The sequence below is a fragment of the Aedes aegypti genome, chromosome 2 (assembly GCF_002204515.2).
Source record: "Aedes aegypti strain LVP_AGWG chromosome 2, AaegL5.0 Primary Assembly, whole genome shotgun sequence".
NCBI classification, from domain to species: Eukaryota; Metazoa; Arthropoda; class Insecta; order Diptera; family Culicidae; genus Aedes; species Aedes aegypti.
The window spans coordinates 459,080,819-459,105,394 of NC_035108.1; the positions used below are offsets into that span (position 1 = coordinate 459,080,819).

The window sequence follows — 24,576 nt, forward strand, 5'->3', positions numbered from 1 at the left end:
TTCCGTAACCTTATAACATAAACATTATATTTGTCAATAGTAGCGGGGAAAACATTAGCGAAGAAGAAAATATGATTTAACCCAACACCTGCCACTATCACCCACTCCCGCAGCACTTCATTTGATAAACCGGCTGTACTTGGTGATCGCACTTTTCCCGCCAGCTTCTGAAATGTGGGAAAGAGTACCATTAGTGGGCCCCACAACGAAATGTTCCACGAATACAAACCTATGACTCGACGCAAGAGGTACAGAAAAAATGCAATTATCAGGTTCATGATAATCGATTTCATCGAAAACGGTGCCGTCGGATGACGGATAATCTTGCGGTCCGGTTTGTCCTTGCCATGCTTATCGTCCTTTTTCATGCTGTTCCGCCGATTGTTCATGGTGGCGATTTTGCCTCAGTTAACAGTAAGTCGCGGGAGGTTAAATTGAACCTCAGTCAATGGCACTGCCACAAACTGCCTAATCGGAGCCGTGAGATATTGACGTGTGGCGTAACAGGTTCAAGTACTGCAACATCAGCAGGTGGCCTAGATGAACTTGAAACAATTGGCCAGCAGCATCGCAAACGGAGTCGGTCTGGTGATCCTGGAAATATATTGTCTGATTAATTGGGGGTATAGGGACATATTATCAATTTGGATGGGTCTTAGTCTCGTGGTAACGTCAACGTCCACTAAGAAGAAAGCTCTGTCCCATTGGTACCACAATGCCAAGAAGAAGATAATCAATTAGAATCCCCATGTTTTCCCTCCTATCGCCATTCGTTACGACTGGAAGCCGTAAAATTTTATTGGTTGCCACTTGAGATAACTAATGGAGACGCACGGTAGTTTGCAAAATTCTACTCTAATTTTTTTTTCGTAATCCAATAAATTAACTGTTTACATATTTGATAACTTGAGATCTTTCTGCACAAGATAGAAAAAAAAGATTAAGGTTTTTTTCTATACATCTTGTATGATTTATGATAAGCGTAGAAAAAATCATTGATTAAGATTGGTGCTCTTCAATATCGTTTTCATTTGGAAATAGTATTGCTGTGTGCGTTTGAAACGCAAATATCAAAAGCGGGAACACCAAACGCGGTACGCTTTTTTTACAAAGAATGCGAACTCAAAGATCGATTTTCTTTACTAGGTTGGCGGTGATATGGGTCATGGTTGCTAAGCATCCTTTGGTTACTTTGTGTTACCGCATTTAAAGCTCTGTTAAACTGGAATTTTCTAAAGACTTTTTCAAAGTCTATGGCAACCGCATTTAAAATTTGAGAATGAAGAGATAACGAGATAAAAATGGTCATCAAAAAGTCTAATAACCATATAGATTCAATTTGGTAATACTGGACACGTTCCACATATCCCGAAGAAAGGTATCATTTTGTCAACTCTGTTAGCATCATTCGACATAACAAATTTTATGGCTTGGAAAAACATAAAAATAATCATTCAACACCATCCTGGGACCACGTGACTTATTACGGACGCCTCGAGAGAAGTGGAAATATCTGCATTTATTTCAAACCCATTCATGTGACACCTCAAATTTAATGAACTATTGAAATAGTAATGTATGATAAGTGCCACTTGACTACAGTGTGTTTTTTTTTGTTCTTGTTACAACTTTTTAGGTGTCACATGAGAGTATATGGAATAATTATGGAAATGTCCAGAAAGTCTAAAGTAAAGAAAAATGTATGCCTAAAAAAATTTGATAAAAGTGTAACGTTATATCCAAATACTAAATGTTACCGGGAATATTTTTTCAATGATTATAATATCACATTTGGTGGATCCAACTTATCCAAAAATGGAATCATTTTTTACTCCTCTACCTTGACAACGCTTTTTTCTTATATTCCCAAAAACTTCCAAAATTTGCTTTCGTCGTGAAGGAAAATGAACGTTTTGCACATATCGGCGTTTTGGGGCTCAGTATGCCCATATTCAATGTTTTATGCCTTTCGACATTATGTCCGTCAAACATCTGGGGTATATTCTGTGTGGCCATGATTATTCCTCTTACTTAGTCCTCCCACAGCAATTGCTTACAAATATATAAGAGCTTTTGCCGTCTCCATTTTCATCTTTTCAAGTTGAAATTTTAGGAAGACACGATGCGTCTTGAGCAAAAAAGATTTTTTAAATTACCGAGACACCAGCATGGCTTTGCTTTGTAGCCGCGGACTCTAACCATTCGGCTAAGGACACTTCAGTCTAACACTTTTTCTATTTTCATTTATGTATCAATAAATTATAAAGTTTTCTATGTCGTATCAATGGTTTCTATTAGGGATCCTTTATATGAGAGATCAGTAAAGTAAAATGAAATGATTCGACTACAGACCGGCAGTGCTGAGTTTGCTCAGTGTTGATGATAATTTTGTAACATGAAAACATGACTTCCTTATTGCTAAAACATGTTTTTTTATTTAATTATAGATTATTGAGCTATATCTCAAAACTAATCAACAACAAAAAACAATTGTATATCGCAATAACAAAAATATGAACAGAAAAATGTTTGTGTATATATTCACTAAGTTTCCACGCATTTCTTATATGAAGTATCGTTAGTTTCTAGGGCATTAGAATGTTAAATTGTATTGTATTGTTGTATGCTCAAACCGCATTGCAGAAATGATCACTTTTTTCGGGCACGCAAAACACACTTAAAGTAAGGTAATAGCAAATTGAAGATGGAAAAAGCTTGAACCCATTCCCCCAATGAATACTCACAGTTAATTAAGTTGGTTTATAGCCCTCATATGCATAAAATTTTAAGAAAGAAACTTAATATTTTTTGTCTAAAAAACTATGCAGGTAATATGTAGATTGTAAATATGTGTAATTGTGTAAATATGAAGATACTTTAGAAACATTCGTAGTCAAATTTGCTTCATTTTCAAGTTTTCAAGAGTTTACCGGGATCCTGGGAATTCCCGGGAAATTGCAATTTCAGAATGAGATATTATGGCAGTTGAACTAGGTGATTGAAAGGTGGAAGCAGCATTGGAAGGGACATCTAAATAATGTGGAGGCGGAACATCAAGACGGTAGGAGGACCAGCTACATCGGTATAGCACATGATGGCGGCACATCGCCAGTGAAGTTGAAGATGCAATCGAACAGCCTTAGGAAAATTCGGCAGCTGGGAAAGATGATTTTGGAGAGAAAACTATTCGAAAGAGCCTGGATAAGTTGGTTACCTGTTTACACCAATTGGCAGAAACAAATCGGATGAATGGAAATAGGATGCAATGTGACCAATTTTGCAGGAATGGCGACAAAATATAGTGTGAGAACAATCGTTTGATCGCGTTAACGGTCACAATGACGATCACTCATTTTCAACGTAACCAACAATATGTTTTCCTGAATCATATTTCGCCCTCCAGCCAACTTCATTCCAGATGGTTGCTGAACATGTTGAAGTGTGAAACAGAAAAGGTTGGATTCTTTTAGCATGGTAAACCAAGCGCGACATTGCAAGAGTGTGATAATCGCAGGCAATGAATATGGGGTTCTTGTTGTGTTCTACCTAAGCAGCAAAAAAGTAATATTACGTAAATTTAACTGCATACCAGTTCTGTCGCAAATATGGTGCACAATTACATTTTTGAACATATAAAGCAATCCGGAGACAGCTGAAAAGAAAGGCTCTATATCAGTGGTTCCCAATCGAGGGCTCGCGAACCCCTAGGAGCCGAAAAGACTTCAAAAGACTGATTTGAAATTTCTGTGCTATGGTGAGGGGGTTATTGGTGGTCTAATGGCTACCGCTTCTGATTCATAAGTAGAAGGTCATGGGTGTTCAATCCCAGGGAAATAAAACTCCTAGCAAGATGTTTTCATTACTCTACTTACTATTTTTATTATCACTTCAACGAGTCCAGAAGTCTGAGATGTTTACTTGCTTTCGAATTAACCAAGCCACCTCCAATTCGAAATTTATTCCGTGTGCTGAAGTCTGTCCTGAATAGTATCTGGATTTCAGGATATAAATTTTGATTTGTGTTTTAATAAACCATAAAGTAAGCTATGTTGTATGAATGGTTTCTTCAACACCAAATTTAAAATTGTATTATATTGCTGTATGTTCCAATCGCACAATTCTTCCGGGACATGCAAGACATAAATAAGCCCCAAACCAAACTCCAACTGAGGGGTCCAACCTATGCTCACGGAGTAGCATCTACAAAGTGTATGGAAAAATGTTTCGTTACCTACTATCATTACTAAAACTATATTGCTCTCTCTCAAAGGTATCAGTAGAACCAATGGACAGTATAAAGTCTCCATGCTGCAGTGATTTGAAACAATATATTCATACTCTTATGTGCAAGAAATCTAATTTTATGAAATCGATATTAGAAAATATACGAGATCCTTATTTTTAGTATTGGAGACAGCAAATCCCTCCTTTACGGGATAATACACACAACTTAATATTTCAAGTGAAGAAACTGGGAAGAAATAGTGTAGCTAGGTCACAATTAGAAAACGTGCAAGTTTTATGAGCATCATCCCGTTTTATGAACAACATCTCAAAAAATCCCAAGCCACGAGCCGTAAGCTGTCGAAAAATACATAAAGATAGCTTGAAAGTTGAACGTTAGACAATTAAAAGGGTGAAGGCAGATATACATTGTACACCTGAATATATAATATAATATTTCGTAAAAAACAATTTCCTGCATCAAAGAAATCATTCGTCGTTCCTACAACGAAAGGTTTGGTAGCCTTGTCTCACAGAAATTCTTGCATTTTATTTCAGCCTATATCATTTGTAACTTGTACAAAAGATTCGTATATTATGTTCAAGGTTCGTTCTCAAAACGAAAAATCGAGTATTGATTTTGAAATGCTTGGTACAATGTATGATTTATTTGTTATAAACATGGAGATGTTTTTTTAACTGTTTTAATGCTGAAAACAACGAATCGTTCCATATTGCAAAAGAACGATTTCAATATGTTAAAATTCATTGCATATAAATGTAATTTTTATAATAAGTCTGTTTAGTGGAATACCTATAAGTTAATGAAAAACCGAATTTATTACTATACCATTTTATTCCACTACAGTTGGTACACTTTGACAGATACGCGTATTTCGACCTCAACTGGTAGGCCTTTCTTCAGTGTCGTGTACTGTCGAAGGATACAAACTCTCGTGGAATTAAATGGTATAGTACTGAATTCGATAATTTGTATTGAAAGCGGTAGCTGCACAACACACCAGGCTGAAGTGTGAATATGTCGAAATCTGAATACAGTGGTTACACTATCTTGTCATTCTCATTTGAAGTACATGTGAAAGAGAGTGACTGATAATCGTGGACCCATAATTGTGTGTTAACAAGAACGAGTGCAACAGAGATTCTAGATATGCAACTCGTTACTGCAATAAGGAAATTCAGAGGCTCATTATTTCTACGGACTCTACAAGATCCTGAGGTCTAATGAACTTCACCTTCATACCTGGTACGGTGGTAGGTCATTTGGCATAAAGTCGTTTGGCATAAAGCCGTTTGGCATAAAGTCGTTTGGCATAATGGTCATTTGGAATAAAGTCGTTTGGCATAATGGTCGTTTGGCATAATAGTCGTTTGGCATAATAGTCGTTTGGCATAATGAGTCTGAAACCAAGAATGTCTCAATTTTTCGTTTTTAAGTTTCTATTGAATCTTTCTGATGACATCAGGCTTGTTATGATGTCAATTGATTCAAAATGACACTTTATTCAACAATCATTCGCTCTTGAATAAATTTAAGCATATTAGGAAATAATTGCCAATAGTATTTTATTATTTATCCAGAAATTACACTTCTTTCAAATACTAATTCCTCTTTTGAGTTTCGCTATTGGAACAAATTTTTGCACTGAAGATTTTTATATATTTAGCACAAATTTACCCTTTTTTTAATTGTTCTATTTTTTTTTCTAAATATGATGTAACCATAATTATATGTATGAAAACTGTTGATTTAAAATGTTAATAAATTTCTTCTTCTTTTATGCATAGGCTGTTCTTTGGAGCTATATTTTTAAGTATTTTTTTTTGTTCACAACTGACAAAGAGTGGCAATCGATAACATTGATCTGCTCAAATTATCAGCGAAAAGAGAAATCGATTACTGTAGTTACTTCGATGGGTTGTGCTATTTTTCCCCGAATGTCGGTTCCCCGAATGTCGTTTCCCCGAGCTCCAGTTCCCCGAATATCTCGTTTCTCCGACTAGCCCACTTCCCCGAAAAGTTTTTAGCACTCATAAGTGTCGTAACTTTATACATTTCATGGTGGTTAACGAACTGACCATCTAATATGCACCCTTCTTTATTTAAATGGCAGTTCTTTCGAGTTTTACCGTCCTCAGCATTTTTGCAAACATGTGTATAGCCGAGAATGACAGAATACTTCCTTATTTTGACTGTTTATCGTTCTTTCTCGTCACCACTTTTCGGGGAAACCATTCATTCGGGAAAATGGCATTCTGGGAAAAGTAGCACAATCACTTCGATGATTCTGTCTTTTCGTTTTATTTTGCCGCAATAAATTTTGGCGTCCATTCTTCTATTGGTTCAATTATAAATTTTGCCTTCTTTTAAAAATAAGTTGTTCTTTATATTTATACTGTTTAAATTTATTATTTAGTAAAGCTAAATGTTAACCATTTTTATATTTTGCTGTTTTATCAATTCTTGCCAGATGTGGTGTTAGAAAGATAATTACTTTAGAACCTGCCAATATTCAACATATACTTTTTTGGGACAAACGCGTGATCTCCTTCCGAGATATGCTGGAATAAATATCATTTTAATCCCTTATCTCGATAATAAACGATGTTTTTGATGTACACTTCCAAAATTAGATTTTATGTTGAACCGTTGAAAAGTTTTGCCACTAATATTTTCTTTTAAAGATGTGTTGTTTATTTGAGCTATGCTGTGAAATTTTTTTTTTTCGTTAGAGCCTTTAACATTTTAATCGAAAAATAATCTGCTCTCGTATATAGGCTGCATTAAGTCGCATTGATAGATCTTTGGATTAGAGCTTTTGATATTTTGTAAAAAAAAAATACATTCTTTTATCAAGTTATTTTCATCGAGTGTTACGTCCAAACTGGGACAGAGCTTAATCTGCAGCGAAATATTCTATGAGCGTTCCTTTGATGAATAACTGCGAACTTTCTTTACCAATTTACTTTTTTTACATATTTATATCGCAACAAGCTCAAAGTACTCTATGTTTTGAGATGTAAAGACACGTCATGAGTTTTATTTAGTAATGCTCTCTAATGTCACAACAATTTTTGAAATTCTTAGCTTGGAAAATCTCTGAACGAACACCGCGCGTGTTTAGAACCTACCATTTTTTTTGCTATGGGTTCAATGGCGTTCATCTCGGTAAAAGCTTAAAAACACCGATATTTATTTTAAGTCAATCATTATGCCAAACGGCCATTATGCCAAATGACCATTATGCCAAATGGCCATTATGCCAAACGACCATTATGCCAAACGACCTTATGCCAAACGGCTTTATGCCAAACGACCTTATGCCAAACGACTTCATGCCAAACGGGGTACAATCACCTGGTACAGTGGTCACACTATCATACATAGGTCACCCACTAATATGGGTCATTTCCATTATCCATTATCCAGAAAGTCGTCGACAAATCTAGAAGCGTACGATGATCCTTCAGATATTGTTTTTGATTCAAGTCATTACTGTCCCATATCCATGGGATTTTCTATATCAACGGTACTGTTATGCGAATATAGGCAAAACGGTACAAGGTGTAGATGAACGCATGTTTGATCAAAGAGACGATCATCAAAAGACGAGATCAGCGAAAGTAAGTAACCAAAAGGATTATTAAGGGCATCATATGGATCATCATTGTAGTAAGAGGAGATAAGCTCTCCTTTGCTCGTGAGAGGCTTTTTCGACTACTGTCTAGACTCATTATGGTTCAGTAGTACAGTTGAGAATACTTCATGTGGTAAAAGAATCTGAATCATTGAATTTCTAAAAACAAAATCGACAGATCTTCTACATTCATTAGATGATATGAAATGTCAGTTCATGTCCAGTATTCATTGATTAGATTTCTTTGTAGAAATAAACAGCATACCGATCATAACATTTGATCACATAATAATCTAACCACATCCGAGAAAGCAGCTGTGGCGCCTCTCCGACGTAATATTTACCACGGTCGCACTCTTTCATCGCTCTGTTTATATCCCCAACTAAGACTATGGAATCCAAGTTGAATCGAAAATTTACCATCCATTAAATTTATTACTTCAAAGATCCCTCATCTTCCTAACCACGGTGACGCATTTGGCTGCAAATGTTTCTTCAGTGTGAGTTTCCTTCAAAATGATGCGCAAAAGTGCGCCATTCTATTACGCACCACCGTGCGCCTCCATCGCGTCGTTACACCGCACAAGGTAAAGAGCAGAAGAAAGCCGTTCAAGTGGGCGAAAGAAGGCATAAAATTATGATCTCGATACGGTACCCGAGCAGGAACGAATAGCTCGTAGCCGTCTATGCATATTATATTGTGGTGTTACACCATAATTTGGTTTTATTTGGTAGTGCAGGTATTGTACAAATCTCAATTTGGCATCATTGAAATCACCTTGAAAATATTGTTGAAAACAATCAAAAATGCCGCATTGGAACGATATAGAGGACTTCTATTTAAACAAAAATTAAATATATATGAACATTTTCCATGTATTTTTTAGGTATTGCAATAGCTGATCCAATTACCAGTTTGGTGTTTGTGAAATATGCATGCGATATAATTCGAAGCATTTTAAATCTTATGAAAGACTCTTCCATACCTTATTCAGGTGGTAATTATTGAAAATATTTTTTTATGGAAAACGTTATTATGGTTTTCTTCTTCTTGGCATTTCGTCCATTCTTAAACAAAGTCTGCTTCTCAGCTTAGTGAGCACTTCCACGGTTATTAATCGAGAGCTTTCTTTGCCAAAGTTGCCATTTTCGCATTCGTATATCGTGTGGCAGGTACAATGATACTGTCTCTGCCCAAGAAAATCAAAGAAATTTCCATTACGAAAAGATCCTGGACCGACCGGGAATCGAACCCAGACACCTCCAGTATGGCTATGCTTTGTAGCCATAGACTCTAACCATTCGGCAAAGTAAGGCCCCCTATTTTGGTACTCTGCAGCAATTTTCTTCTGCTCGGGAATGGTACACGCTGCACGATGCCCGATGGGTGTGGTTGTAATGATTAGTAAAATATTTCAAGCAGTTCGCTAACGGTTTTCAGTAGGAACGTGGTTTTTCTGAAGTCGTTTCTAAAATTATCGTACTCGGTTTTTGGTGGAACATCTGGCATGGCTGACGAAATGAGGTTGACCGTTTTCCGGCCCATCGACCACCCAGACCAGCGGACTGAAGTTTACCATACTTGTTATTATTTCCATCGTTACATTTTGACATGTTTGAAACGACCGTCAAATGGGGTGCCTTGCATCAGCGGTGAAACTTGCAACGCTTTGGCATGATGATGTATTTTTTCATTAATTTATTATATCTGTAATTGATATGATGTTTAGCTATAGTAAAGCAGCATTAGGTATGAACATGTTTTTTTTTTGTTTGCAGTCCTACGTTTGATAGCATAAAACAAGCATAAACATAAATTTATGTAGCTCCTAAACATCAGAAACGATATTTACGATGTGTTACAGCATTTATCAGTGTGCAAAAAGGCTACATAAAAGTTTTGCTAATATAATGTTTATTTTTTAGGAAAATTATAAAAGATCTGACTACCCTTGTGGAATTACTTGCAACAATTATTTCAGTATCGGTTTCTCGATGTACTTTGTCATTAAAAACACAACTTCTTGTTAGTGAATCGATTTGTGATTTTTTTTTTCAGACATCGAAGCGTTCCCGCGAGTGGATTTCGTTCAAATATCTTGAAAAAATCAAAAGGATGATGGTTCATTGCGGATAGGGCTTTTTGTGATAGATAGAAAAAAATCTAAAATTTTGGACGCTTATATCTTAGAGAAAGTTATATATAAAGTTATACTTTCTCCGGTGACAGCTCAGAAAATGTTACAATTTGGATTATATTATATCATATATTAAGGTTAAATATATCTCAAGATACTAAAGACTGATAAGTTCAGCAAATTACTTTCGTTCGTCATTATCGAATAAAAACAACCCAGACAACCAGAGTGTACGTATAACGAAATCACCTCTTGCGTTATGCGATGCTTATATGCGCAAAGTTTCACGTAAAAGATGTTGTGAAAAGGCCTTATACGTACAAAAGTGGAGGCGATATACGTGCATATTTTATATGACGAAAAACAACTTGCAATGCGAGTGTGTAAATTTTCTTGCGAACTAGTCTGTACTCTTATGCGACGTAATTTATCATAACAAAATTGATTTGACAGCTGCTACGGATTGATCCGACCTACTTTGTACAAGTATACGAGACGAAACTAAATGTACAAATGAACTCAGAAAATAGCATTTTATGCGAGGAAACTCATCGATCAAACGATATCATCCACCATGTAGTCCGAGTATGATGTAATTTGTGTAAATAAACGACTTTGTTCGTAAACTGTTATGCGACTTCTGGTTGTCTGGGAAGTTTAAACGTGATTTCTCCATAATCTACCATTACAAAAATGTGGTGAAGCAAATACCACAGATTTCTAAAACCAGATACACAAAATCCAATGGTTCTCAACTGAGAAGCAACGAACATTTTTGTCGAAAATACCTAGAACTAAGCTATCAGCATTTCGATTCACAGCATTTTGAAATATTCAGCTCACTGATTCACATATTCTGTACCGAAAACAGGTACCTTCTGGGGCCTTCCTTAGCCGAGTAGTAAGAGTCCGCGGCTACGTAGCAAAGTCATGCTAAAGGTGTCTGGGTTCTAATTCCAGTCGATCCAGGATCTTTTCCTAATGAAAATTTCCTTGACTTCTCTGGGCATAGAGTATAATCGTACCTGCCACACGATAAACGAATGCGAAAATGGCAACATTGACAAAGAAGCTCTCAGTTAAAAACTGTGGAAGTGCTCATAACAACACTAAGCTGAGAAGCAGACTCTGTCCCAGTAAGGACGTCAATGCCAAGAAGAAGAAGCGCCTTCTATCAAAACTGCATAGGTCCATATTTTAATTTTGGATTTCTTATGCTCACTAGTGCTTCCTAGTTATAGAATACCAAACTAACCAAGCATGCAGCACATAGTCCTAAGCCAAACAAACAATTTTGCCGAAAACACCGAATTTGTAGCTGTTCTGAAACGTGAGATATGTGAGTTTGAAAAATTTGTTGCTCACTAGCGCCTCCTAGTTGTAAAATATTGAACTAACCAAACATGTAGCCTCTCTAGACCAATGGGCAACTTTGCCGAAGACATCAATATTCTGAATCATCAGAATGTGGAACCATCATAAGATATAGTAGTGAAATTCTCAACTAATCAATGTGTTATATAATATACATTTCCCCGTTATAAATCTTCGCCGAAGAAAGTATTTTATGTATAATTGTTTTAGAGATTTTAGCGTTAAAAGTTGCAAAAAATCGATATTTCTAGACCTTTTTTACAATAATCGCTCCCGGCGATGAACCATCCAATTAATTGTCTTTCCAAAATTGCAGAAAAATTCAGTAATCCGTTTAAATTTCGCGAAGTTATCGTGTTTTTCATTTAGGGTAAATACGACCCCAAAACACGTTATTATTTTGAAAGTGGCAACAACCAAATCTCTTCAAAGCTTGAGAGGATGGTTATTATATGATCATTATAAATGACACCTTTTAAGCATAGTGGAGCAAAATCATCACAATTTAGACCAGTCTACTTAACAAATAGTTGTACCATAACATTGAAACTTTTGTGTTGAGTTTATTAAACTTTCGGAGCAAAATTTCAAAATATTTCCAAGAACTGCATTATTATTGGAATAAATATTCTGCCTGCTTCAGAAAACTACTTAACTTTATGTAGAAGCTCTTATGATGACTTCTCAGAAGCCATTTTGAGACAAAGCATAGAATTTAATATACATCGCTTCAATTGAAATTTAGCATAGCATAGACTGACTATACATGTCAATGGTTGCTACTCCATGATTGATCGGAACGGGTAAAAATTGCACTTCGATCCAAATTAATAAGGGATGGGAGTATCCACTAACTCTCGAAGTACAATTTTAGCAGATCTCATAAGGTTGATCAATAAAGGCGCTAACCAAGTCCTTACAGTTGGTTGAGATGGGGAAGAAACGTTAGGATGTAATGATTGCTGCTTCTAGCGATCGAGAATACCTCTGCATCTCCACAATCACCGTGGGAAGGGTGTTTATTAGTGAGGAAGGAAAAATATCTGGGAGTCACCTTTGGTCGGTGATGCGATCCATCGATAAGGTGGAAAAATACAACGCTTACTTAAAAACTATTTTTCAATTTTGTCACGCGGTGAAAATATATTTTAATACAGAGGATTAAAAAAATACGTCGACATTCAAAATGTCAAACCATTCAAAGGTTATTTTTAGTAATGACAAGAAACGAAAACTATGTATAATAAAATTATATTCAATAAGAATAAGGGTTTATGGGTTGAGGTGATGCAACCAAAGCATTTTGTTTTGTTTTTGCTCCGAATCAGTAGACATGTTCACCACTTTCCATCACATAGCACGTGTAGCAAAGAACTGTCAACTGATGTTTGTTTTCCACCGCACGTAAATAATAAATTTTGGGATTATAGCTTCCAATCTGAGTTTTCTGTGGAGATTTTGAAATTATAGCAGCCAAAGTAAATTATAACCTAGGATTCTTGAAATTCCGTATGATGACTAAGACTGTAGCAAAATCACGGTAGAATTTTGGGACTCCAGGATTCCTGCTGAATTTATTGAAAGCTTGTATTTTCCGATGATAAATATAGGGTTCAAGGTGTTTTGGTGGTATTTTCGGTATTCCACTCGTACTCTTAAAATTCTGGTAGTATCAGTGCTATAAGCTTTCGATACTTTTTACGAAGCTCGTTTCGTTGTTAGTAGTCAATTTATTTTTCTGCATTCATCCGCTACAATCATCTCTCTCACACAGCACGAGCGGTAGAACGAACATCGAGATCCACAAGAGAAATTAACAAAGACGTACCGTTCTCTGGTGCCAGAGGCATTCAATTGACATTTTTCTTTTGTACGTTCATTTCTTTACTCGTGGTGTGAATGTTGGAATCCTTAGGTTCCAGTGGGAATCTTTTCCTATTCCTTTCCTATTTCTTTAAGAATACAGTAATAGTTGTTGGGATTCGGTTAAAGATTCTAATGATTTCAGTTAGATCTCTTTTCTTTTTAAAAATTGAGTGTAATTTATGAGATTTTAATATCTTGATCTTACTATTAGAATCTTGCATTTTTGATAAAACATTTGGGGTACTTGTGAGCATCCTATCAATTTGGTAAGAATCCTGGAATTAAGATGTGAAGGTTCGGATTTGTATGGTTATTGTAGTGACTCCTGGTGCTAAAGTAGAAGCATTAGCCTTAGAATGCTAATGTCGCGATTGTTCGTGTGACCAACATCTAGTTTGCCACGCTCTGACAGCTTGAGTACCGGATCTGTAAGTGTCAAATTATTTTTCACAACCAAAATAAAACATTCTCTACAACATGACAATAATCAATCAAAAACTTAATTAGTAAGTATTAATAATATAATTCTATTTTGTGATAACAGCGCCACTAGCGTTCTACTACTTAAATTTCTATTAGTGCTAATCATTGGAATTCAGTAAGGATTCCCACAGAAACTCTGGATATATCATACTAATATTCCAAAAATTTCCATCGAAATCTCGAAGACTCCTGCACGCGTTCATAAAATTCTTACTTAAATTTCTTCGAGTGCATGTCATCGAACTTATAAAGATTCACAACAGATGACGAAGATCTCAATAAATTCTCAAAGATTTCTAAACAAATACCAAATGTTACGATGGGAGATTCAAAGATTTTTACAGAATTTCAAAAGATTCATAACCAGAAGCTCCCACTCAAATTCTAAAAACTTCCCCGCAATCCAAGATATTATTTTTGCATCAAGAATCCAAAAACACCTACAGGAATGAGAAAATTCTTAAGAAAATTTGAGAATAGCTTACGGATTTTTTTTATGAAAGTCTCAAGTGGCCTTCCTTGACCAAGAGGTTAGAGTCCGCGGCTACAAAGCAAACCCATGCTGAAGATGTCTGGGTTCGATTCCCGGTCGGTCCAGGATCTTTTCGTAATGGAAATTTCCACGACTTCCCTGGGCATAGAGTATCATCGTTCCTGCCGCACGATATACGAATGCGAAAATGGCAAATTTGGCAAAGAAATCTCTCAGTTGATAACTGTGGAAGTGCTCATAAGAACACTAAGCTGAGAAGCAGGCTCTGTCCCAGTGAGGACGTAATGCCAAGAAGAAGAAGATGAAAGATTCAAAAGTCTTATCGTAGTACGAGTATTTCAACGAAAAAAAATGCCAAAATTCCCACAAAAATTTTTTATTATTAGGGGAATGTTCTATTTTCTCACCGGAATCTGAGAATTCTCAGAATATCTTTTGAAGCTTCGAAGCTTTCATCGAATTTCTATATTTTTTCAAACAAATGTAAATTATTTCACTCTAAGCCGCAAAAGCAAAGCAAAAGCTTGTAATAATTTTTACCTTTATTCATACCAACACGCTGTTTATAGTATGCTCGAAAGATGTAGAGAGATAAAATAACATGAACATGTTTCACTCGTGTTCCACATGCAGAGTTTACTGCCGAGAATATAGTAAACTTAACTTTCTACATTTTATTGAAACGCTCATTGCATTAAATCTAAGCACTTGAATAGCTTTCTATTAGTTGTCAAATCTTAAATTTTATAGAACATCATGTGAAATATAAACAAAGAAGATTTTTTATCAAATAGATCAAATATTCACAATAAAATCAATAATTAGTTTTTTTTATGATCAGGATATTTCATTTTTGAGTATTTTCATGCTCTTACTGTAGTAAATTATTACATGATCATAATATTACAATTCTAGCAACCCGGCAAACTTCGTGTTGCCATCAAGTAGGCTGTTGAAATCTGCCATGCAGTTTCTCATACAAAATGACAGATTAATTTTTTTCTCGTTTTCCGACTACACGAGTACGTCGCATCCCCTGTCGCACGGTGTACTATATTGCTAGCTAAAACTTGTGGTGGGCTCGGCAACGCTATACCCGAAATAACTTCCACTGTAAGGAAATGACGTCTACCATGATGAAACAATATCCGGACGCGTAAGCAAGGGCCAATGTTTAAACCCAGTTTTTAATAAGTTTCCTTCGAGTTGAGTTTAATTTTTTTGGGGAAAGATCGAGACAAACACGGTGTACTACGTTGAGAAGCTGATATATTCCGAAAACTGACAGCTACTTGACGACGTCATTCCTATCTATCTCGAACAAATTTGTGGAAAAAAGATCTAGTGGTCCGGACGGTATAGGGTACGATAAGAGTGACGTCACATGTTTACAACCAAATTCGATGTTAACACCAGTACCTTTTTATTTTTATGCCGTGCCCTGTCGAATCCAAAACAATGAAAAGAATCAGGTAAATCCGTTAACGTTACGTTACGTTCTAAAGCCATCTCGTGACATACGAACACCATTATACTTTTATTTATACAGAAAGATAGATAAGGTGTGTTTTTGATAGTTGATTTCTGTTAGCAATATGTGTTGCAAGACATCGCCGACAAGTGCCCATGGATATGAATTTCTATGAAATGATTACGATGCGAATAGGATACCAGATTGTTGGTTCTTCAAAATCCATCACGTTTTCACCCATACACCCGAGCAGATGCCAAATGCTGAACAAAATTATAATGTATGCTAACGTGAATTACTGATGATCATAATCAGTTAATGGTTTGTTAGAGTTAACCTAAGCAGAAGCAAAGTTTTGATCATCAAATTGAGATTGACATAAGAGATAAAAGATATGAAGATAACATCATAATTTTAATCCTCGAACTTCTGAGCCATAGCAAGATTTGATGTTTTTAGATCTAATGAATGCCTCACTGATATTGGTAAGATCTTACAAAAGCTAAATATGATATGCTAATGGTATTCTTTTATTTCTTATATCAATCAAGCGAATATTGTTTTTAGATGTCCATATGAAAAATTGCAATCAATAAGCTTTTTTCGCCTTCTCGGAAACATATAAAATATCAAAAACAATATTCCAAATACGTATGTAGAAGTATTGAGCAATATCTAGTTAAGATATTATAAGATCAATCAAATATCTGGTAAGTTTATTGATTGACCAACATATCAAAACAAACATATGATTCGACAGACGACCAAGAAAACAAAAAAACAATAGTCAACCATTAGCACCGAACGCAGACATGCTTACCATTCGGCCATTTTGCAAATGAATGTGATACGTTTCATGTCAAATTTTAATCTTGTGTACATATTTCCAGATATCGAGCAATTGCGATGAATTTTACCGAATTTTCAAACATCTTTTCGATATCTGATTGAGATATCAGATCTAAACTGGCACGATTCCACGCATATTCCCGTCTGCTCGGGTAGTTCTAAAGCTGAAAAGTATTTCAAGTTACCCCATTCGACGGTACCCATTTCTCAAAAAAAAAAAAAAAAAAACGTTGCAAAGATAAATGGGGCATACTTACTCATTCTTATGACGTCCACGAGAAGCTGGCGCTGTGATGGTGCAACATTGTCATTCAGATCTTGGTGCAATCTGGGTGCAGCGAGAGTGCAGTGTGTGTAGGTGCATTGGGTACGGTACGAAGCTCAAGCTGGAATCCTACTATTCTACTGTGTGCATCTTAAAACTGGCTAAATGTAGGGTGGTACATTGCTTCATCCATTCGGTCCACCGATCCTCCTCACTCGCTCGCAGTCCTTATCACGCACAAAACTAAAACACTTCATCCACTCACTCATCCTTTCTAACTAAACGGCTGCAGAATGTGTCCTCCTAGTAAAATATTTCGATTACGAGGTAGAGCAGGAATAGCAGGAAGATCAGAATTAGGAACGTCGTCATGAGGTTTCTAGTTTCAGACATCTTGGACGGGGCTGGCTAAAATAAATCAAAATCGATAGATAGATTAATTAACACAAGTGCACTTTGTGATTCAACCGTGGCGAAAGCTAAACAAGAACATTGATCAAACTGAATTGGCAGCGATCGGTGAAAAGTAGTGCTAGAGACAGTGGTAAAGTACAACCATACAAAGTAACACGCAGACTCAACTTACATTTTTTTGCTGGTTTAACTGTTGCTTCCCGGGGGGATCTAGTGAGATGTTTTCCAGTGGAGAGTACGATCGATACTGACAGTCGAATGGAAAAGATAATTTTTCTAAAAATACCAACGTTTTTTCGTTATATACTTTAAGAAATTATGTGCCTGGGTACATAGCAAAAATGTGTGCTCATTTTTCCCATTTTTTGAATGCGTCCGGCCTTCCTTCCTCTTTTCCCACAGCGGATGACCGGACAGGAGTTGCATGGGTTAAAAATACCGTTCGGTTTTGGACCGTAAATAAACAAATAACATCGATTTTTTAAGTCTCTTCCATTGAAAACACGGTGATCTTGCTTGCTCCACTCCATTGCTCTGGGCGATCGGAAATGTGTTTACACAACTTTGCCTTTGGTCGCTGATGATAGCTTTCGATTTTCACTCAAATGGGACAGGACAAGAGGACGATGTAGCACTTGAGTCCCCTGATGGGGTATATAAATTACCGCCGGTTGAAGGGTTTGCTGGTAGGGTAATTGGATACGTCTGGTTCAGAAAACGTGACCTTCATAGCTCGTAGAGATCGTATATAGTGAGGCGCTGAAAATCTATACAATCGCCGATGGACTGCATCTATTAGGGTATCCTAGAATTCCCAGAGAAGAGTTAATCAAACATGGGAAATACTGGAACAGTGGTGCAAATTTTCCAAAATTCACGTTAGTTTCTAGACCCTATTTGAGATAGAAGTGATCGACCCAAAACTACAAATATAATATCGATAGATTTACAGCGCTAATCCACCACTATACTCTTTAACAGCTGCTTTGTGATTATCCTACAAATTGCGAAAGTTTCATTGAACACTAACTTGTGAAGCTCTTTGGGCTGTTAAAGGATTCCTGGCAAGTATATCAAAATATTTATACGGAGATACTTGGTAGAACCATCAACACCCGATTATTAGTGTATACATTGCAATGTTCTCGAGAGAATCATGGAATATTTTCCTTGGTTTAGAAATATACCAGGAACCAGAAACTTTATTTGTTCATTTTCGCGATTGATTTCAAATCATTATATTTGCAACAATCATTTATATCGTATTAATATTGTGGATTCAAATCTATGTGAATGTGGTGAATCTTATGAAGATATTGATCATATAGTTCTTCAATGTGCCAGGTTCATTTTACCAAGGAATAAATTATTTAATAGTATAATCAATTATGGCCATCCAATTCCTGTATCTATTCGAGATATACTGGGTACAAGATGTTATCATATACTTAAACTCTTATTTAGTTTTTTGAATGAAATCTCATATATTGTTTGATACTCGTGCTTTGTGTGTGTGTGTGTTTTTTTTTTCTATTTTTATTTGCAGATGTGAAGATGGATTCTGTTTTGGAAGACCCCCTCCCTCATCCTGGTTTGGAAATCACTTCATACTTCAGATAGCTTGGATTCATGTTGCAGTTTGTGGCTTTGTTATGGTATATCTTTGCCGTATGAGCCTTTAGTTATAAGATTTCTTTTTGTGTTGTAACGTTATATGAAAAGATGAAGAGGTTTTGTGCCTCTTTGAGAAAGATTTCGAAAGGAAATCACTCAAAGGGGTTTTTCCCTCTTCCAAAATTTTTGGTAAAATAAATAAATAAATAAATAAATAAATAACCTGATTTTTGGTAAATTTTTCTCCTGAAAATGGATGGAATTCTGACAAGAGGATATTAAGAATATCAATCGAACGAAGTTAAGTCTGCGAAATGATGATCCCATGTGCTTTGGGATAATCTAGTTCAATTCGCCTTCGAGCGTCGGGTTCCCTCAAGGGGCTCCGCAGCTTGAAGGTTGAAGCGCCCATAGTGGTTTAAAACTCAAAAAGCACGATCATCATTTTAAGTGTCAGTGTTTTCAGTGTCAGAGTGAAAATATTGCCATACTATGTTCGGCAAAGTACCAGCATATGTTAAGCGGAAACTTTTGAAATTGACATTTTTTTGAATAATCATATATATAAAATCCCAGCGTTGTCTGTCTGTCAGTAACGCTTTGAAATATTTCACCGAAAAGTTTCACTGAATGCTACAACATAAATTTTAGAGCACTACAACAGTAAATATGATTGTTAGAACATTACAATTTCAAATTGTACAAGCACTACAACAGTTATTTGACAGAATATTCTAGAGTTTTATGGACCATGTTTCTTCCCCATTCGCAGAATGCTCTAGAATTTTTAATCTTTGTCGTTTGCATTTTTGGAAGCACAAAATCGAGCTCTTCTGGACCAATATATATATATGTTCACTCATACTGCGAAATCAATTTTGTGCAGATAGGATGCTTTTTTTTTTCAAAAATTTCTTGTTACATTGATTAGTTTCATATTGCAAAGCGAAAGAAATCAATAATAGGGCAGTTTTTCAGAATGTATTGACACATGATGTGCTGCTCGATTTTGTGTGAATCGTTCTCAATTATGTGTGACTTCGATTAAACGTGTTGTTCGGTGATCCAATCGTGAATAATCCAACTTCAAGCAAATTGTAGTTCGGTCGAACTTGAATTGGGTTGGGGTTAAATATATGATTCAGAAGGGGTTTCAACAGTTCCAACCTATAAACACGAGTTTGAATCAGATTATTGTCCTCCGAATAGAGTTTTTATTTTATTTACAGTGAAACTAAAACAAAATTTCATGGTTACTATGATGGTCTCCCATAACAGCTTTCCAAAGCATTCCTGTTCTATGAGTCAATATTTGCATGCGTCATTTCAACTGTACATTATGGAACACTGCAACGATTATTCAGTAGAATATTCGAGAATGTAATTCTCTCTAATTCATAGAATGTTCTGGAGTTTTCGAAATGTTTCACATCTGAAGAAACACTACAACAGCATTAGAGATGTAGTTATTCAAGATTAGAACATTACAACAGCATTGAGGCCACGTGCTCAGTAGAGTATGGTCAGAGCATAAATTTAGGCGATTTGGCGGTTATTAGTATCATGCGTGTCAATGTCGGGTCATGTTATGTCGTTTTCGTTTTTAGGAACTGGGTCGCTGATCAACGCATAAAAAATCCAACGTCATGCAAATCTACGGTAGAACCTGAATCGGGTTGGGGTTGAAACTGTGATTCAGAACGGCTTACGCCAGTTCCAACCTAGGTTCAAAAACGAATTCATTAATAAAATTATAACCATAATCCTCTACTTCTAACATTACACCTCCACTGGGACGGAGTATGCTTCTCAGCTTATTTATAGAGCTTTTTCACAGTTATGTACAGAGAAATTTATGAGTCCATGTTGCCATTTTGCAGTTAAACATTAACATTATCAATCTTTGAAAGATTATGCATAGCTTTCCGCTTTCAAATTTTGTTAGAGCGTGGCTAGCCACGCTGGGTAAGCTAGTTTACTCATAATATTTGTATCTTCTCTGTTTGTCAATAAAAGCAATTGGTATCTTCGACAAAGTTTAATGGATTGATAGTGATTTTTATATAAAAACCATTTCAAAAATAAAAATATTCACTTAACTTTCTTCGCAGCGATTTTCATGGCTTACATTGTTCTAGGACTATGTAAATATTTTCGAAATATACAACTTTTCTTCATTTAGCAATTCCAACGGTTCTCCGACATCACCCGGAAAACCATTACCCGGAATGAAATTTACCGGAAAATTATATCTCTACAATGATGACTTTTTTCATTAACGTCCTTTTAACCGATTTACGATCATTCAGGTCAGAATGTTGACTTAAAAATATTTGAAATGACCACCAAAGATAATAGACAGGGACGGTTCTTCATTAAAAAGACATAAGCATCGAAGAGGAGTCTAGGATAGATGCACCACCTTTAAATATTTGCATTTCATAGATGATTCACCCTTCTTTAAAATATAAGCTGTTCATTCAACTTACTTCTGCAGCTTGTCTTGGCTGAACTGGCTAAATATGGCTGCAACTATGTAACTTTTTTTCAACGTTCGACCGTCGGTTCTTCAAGAGTTCAAATGCTTATAAATAAGCAATGATTAGAATTTTCATTACGATTGGTTGTGCTACTTTTCGCCGAGTGTCAATTTGCCAAATGTCATTTGTGTAAACGTTAATCACCCCGAATGTAAAACCCCCGAATATTCCATTTCCTAGAATGACTCATTTCAGTTCGTTTGATATTCACCCTTATTTATTTGATTGGTTCCATGTTTAGTCGAAAACTACTATATAGAATGCAGAGCAACTTGAGCACTTCCATGATTCACTTTGGCAGAGGGGTTTCCCTTGGCCAAACTGTCTAAAAATTTGCAATAAGAGGCACTTTAATACGAGCATATTATGACGAAATCAGATATCAGTAGCTACCAAAGTGAATTAAAAATGCCAAGAATAGAATCCGCTCCCTAACATATTCTTATGATTACTTATTGTTATTTCTAGTCTATCATCCTGGCACTGAATTCGGGGTACAGAGATTCGGAGAAAAATAGCACAATCAAGCAAATTCAAAAGAAAAGTAGATCTATTAAAGTGCTATATCTTTTAGTCCAAAGATGAACCGGATTTTATCATCGATCTCTCTTTGGGGCACGCTATGTCTGAACCAGAAGATTATGAAAATCTAACGAACATAAGGGGTATTCACTTAAAGTCGCGTAATCTATAATTCTGCGTAACTTCAACGATGAAACTTTTCAAATGAAATATTCCTCATTTGATTCGGTGGAAAGTCAAATGCGATAATTATGATCTAGTTGCCACAGTTTTAGCCACTGCATCGCGCTATAAACGTCAATAATTTGTTTATAAATTCTGTTTTTCATCTCCCAATCCTGAACAATTTTTTAAGGGTTTGTGGCTGAATTTCACAATGTTACGTCATACGTTTTGATAATACTGTTAATCATTCAACTGAGGCAAATGGTTGGCGCATTAGAATTTTACTAAAAGAGAGCCATGTTTGATGTTTAAAGATTTCATATAAGGCTGCTTTCACCAGCGTCTGCAGCTGATTCCGAATCATGTGATGGAAAGCCTAAAGCGTTCATCCCTAAATCGGTTTCAAATTACTGAAGTCAGTTGATTGTTTGTCTTCACCCAACTGTGTAGAAAGGCCAAACTATGCCCAGGAGATGAACCAGCCTTGGGCTAAAAGTCTAGGTCATTGTGGTAATAATAATAATAAAAAAAAACTAATCTGAACAAATTCCACCCTTCCGATGTCGCTGAACCTATTGTTAATTAACTCGGGCATCCAGGGAATCGTTAATAAACTCGAAGTATTCAGTTCTGCCACCAGGACACATAGTTGCAGGTCGAAATTAAGCTCTCATTGGAATTTGAATTTGCAACCATAAAGTTCTGGTTCCTAGTGCAAACTTGTCTTGCATCCGGCTTTTCCGTATCCGTTCTAAGAAAACAAATGATTGTCATTTGTCAGATAACCAAAGCATTCTTGGATTGATAAGCCGGTGAATTTGACAATCTGAAATATTTCATTTGCAGTTGTTTGCAATATCATGAAATATTTAGTTAATCATTTAAGCATGACTTACGCAGTGTTTTACGCTGTTAAGTGAATACCCCTATAGTTTTTTTTTCTCGCTAAAGCATAGTATTTGGGTTATTTTTTCATAATCGGAAGGTTTTAAAATATTCCATCGGTGAAATTTTGAGTTTTTCCACATTTAAGCTATTTTTCATATTAAAACCCATGAAAACCAGATTTTTGACGCAATTCAGCCCATTTTAACCATCTAATACCCAAATTTTTATTTTCGATTTAAGTATTATTTTTCGTTATCTAAAGTCGTTCTAAACACGTTTTAGGCATTTATTTATTTTTCTTCGCAAATTTTTAAATTTTGGTTTTCGATTTTTATAATTTTTTATTTTTGAACATCCCTAGCTTTTTTTATTTTTTCTTGAAGCCTTTTCTGATTGTTGATTTTTGGCAATAATAAAAATTAAAATTGTTACGGTATTTTTAAAAATATTAAATTTTAATTTTTTTTCGGAGCGTATTTTATTTTCCGTGTAACTAACGGAAAAACAGGTTTGAAATGATTTTAATACCACCAGGCTCTTCGTTTGTGTTAGGTTAATCGTAGAAAAATATAAAAGGTATGATTTTTTATATTACACGTTAAATGAAGCCCAGGCATTTGTAGGTTATATAAGAATGCAATTTTTCAAACAATTTCTAAAAATACAAAAAAGTTTCAAAAGTCATAAAAAACTTTTCTTATATGCGTGTTGTGAGTCAAGGTATAAGCCAAAAATAAAATCATTTTGAATTCCGAGCTACGAAAAAATACACAAAATTCCAAAGTGTACCCGTCTTAAGGCGGGGTTGGGTATTAGAGGGTTAAATGTATGGAAACAATTTCCCCGATAGAATATTTTTAAACCTTCCGATTAAGAAAATTTTGACCAAATACTGATCTATAACGATAAAATATCCAATGTACATTCAAGTTCAATAATCATCTGTTATAGACATACCGTATGAGGCACTGCTGAAATTTATCAAACTTGTTGAAACTTGCGATTCATTGCCGATCATGGACCGATACAGATAGAATGTTTTTCTTTGCTTACATTGATCGTGATTCAAAATTAAATGAGAACGAAATCTGCAATGCCTGACTTGTGTTTGATGAGTAAATTTCTTGCAAAATTTTCAGTGGATTTGTTGGGTTGTGATTCTCGTTGGATTCATGGCAAGGACTTTGACAATTTCTGATGATCTTTGACCTGTTGGTATTCTGACTAGAATACAGATGTTAGGATGTCATCAGTGATGCAAATTTGCAGATCGGGAAAAAATCTTCTTTTGATCCTTTTTTTGGAACGGAAAGCCTTCATTCCGTTTCCAATGATAATGAAATGTGGCTTGAAACTTTCGCTGCTGTTAATAGATGGATTGCAATCAGCACTACCTACTTCGCAAGCACGAATAACCTCAAACACAGCTGATGACACCCGATAGGCGATGCCTGCTCCCAAAGAGACCACGAGACCACGTTGATGGGCGACATTTCTCAGATAACATGGCTGTCAAGGATGTTTGAGGATCTAATATCGAATCGAATCATTATATCGTTGTAGCTTAAATTCGGGCGGGGTTATCCAGCGTCTGGAGTTCCAGAACAAATA

General features: G+C 35.8%; 1 long non-coding RNA gene across 1 annotated transcript; it reads right to left on the reverse strand.

The window, feature by feature from the left end:
• On the reverse strand, positions 1–17,535 carry LOC5565899. Its single transcript, XR_002501018.1, has 4 exons — positions 17,409–17,535; positions 16,815–17,230; positions 230–594; positions 1–167 (listed from the first exon to the last, which is right to left on the reverse strand). It is a non-coding gene; the product is annotated as an uncharacterized LOC5565899 (long non-coding RNA).
• Positions 17,536–24,576: the final 7,041 nt, after the last annotated feature.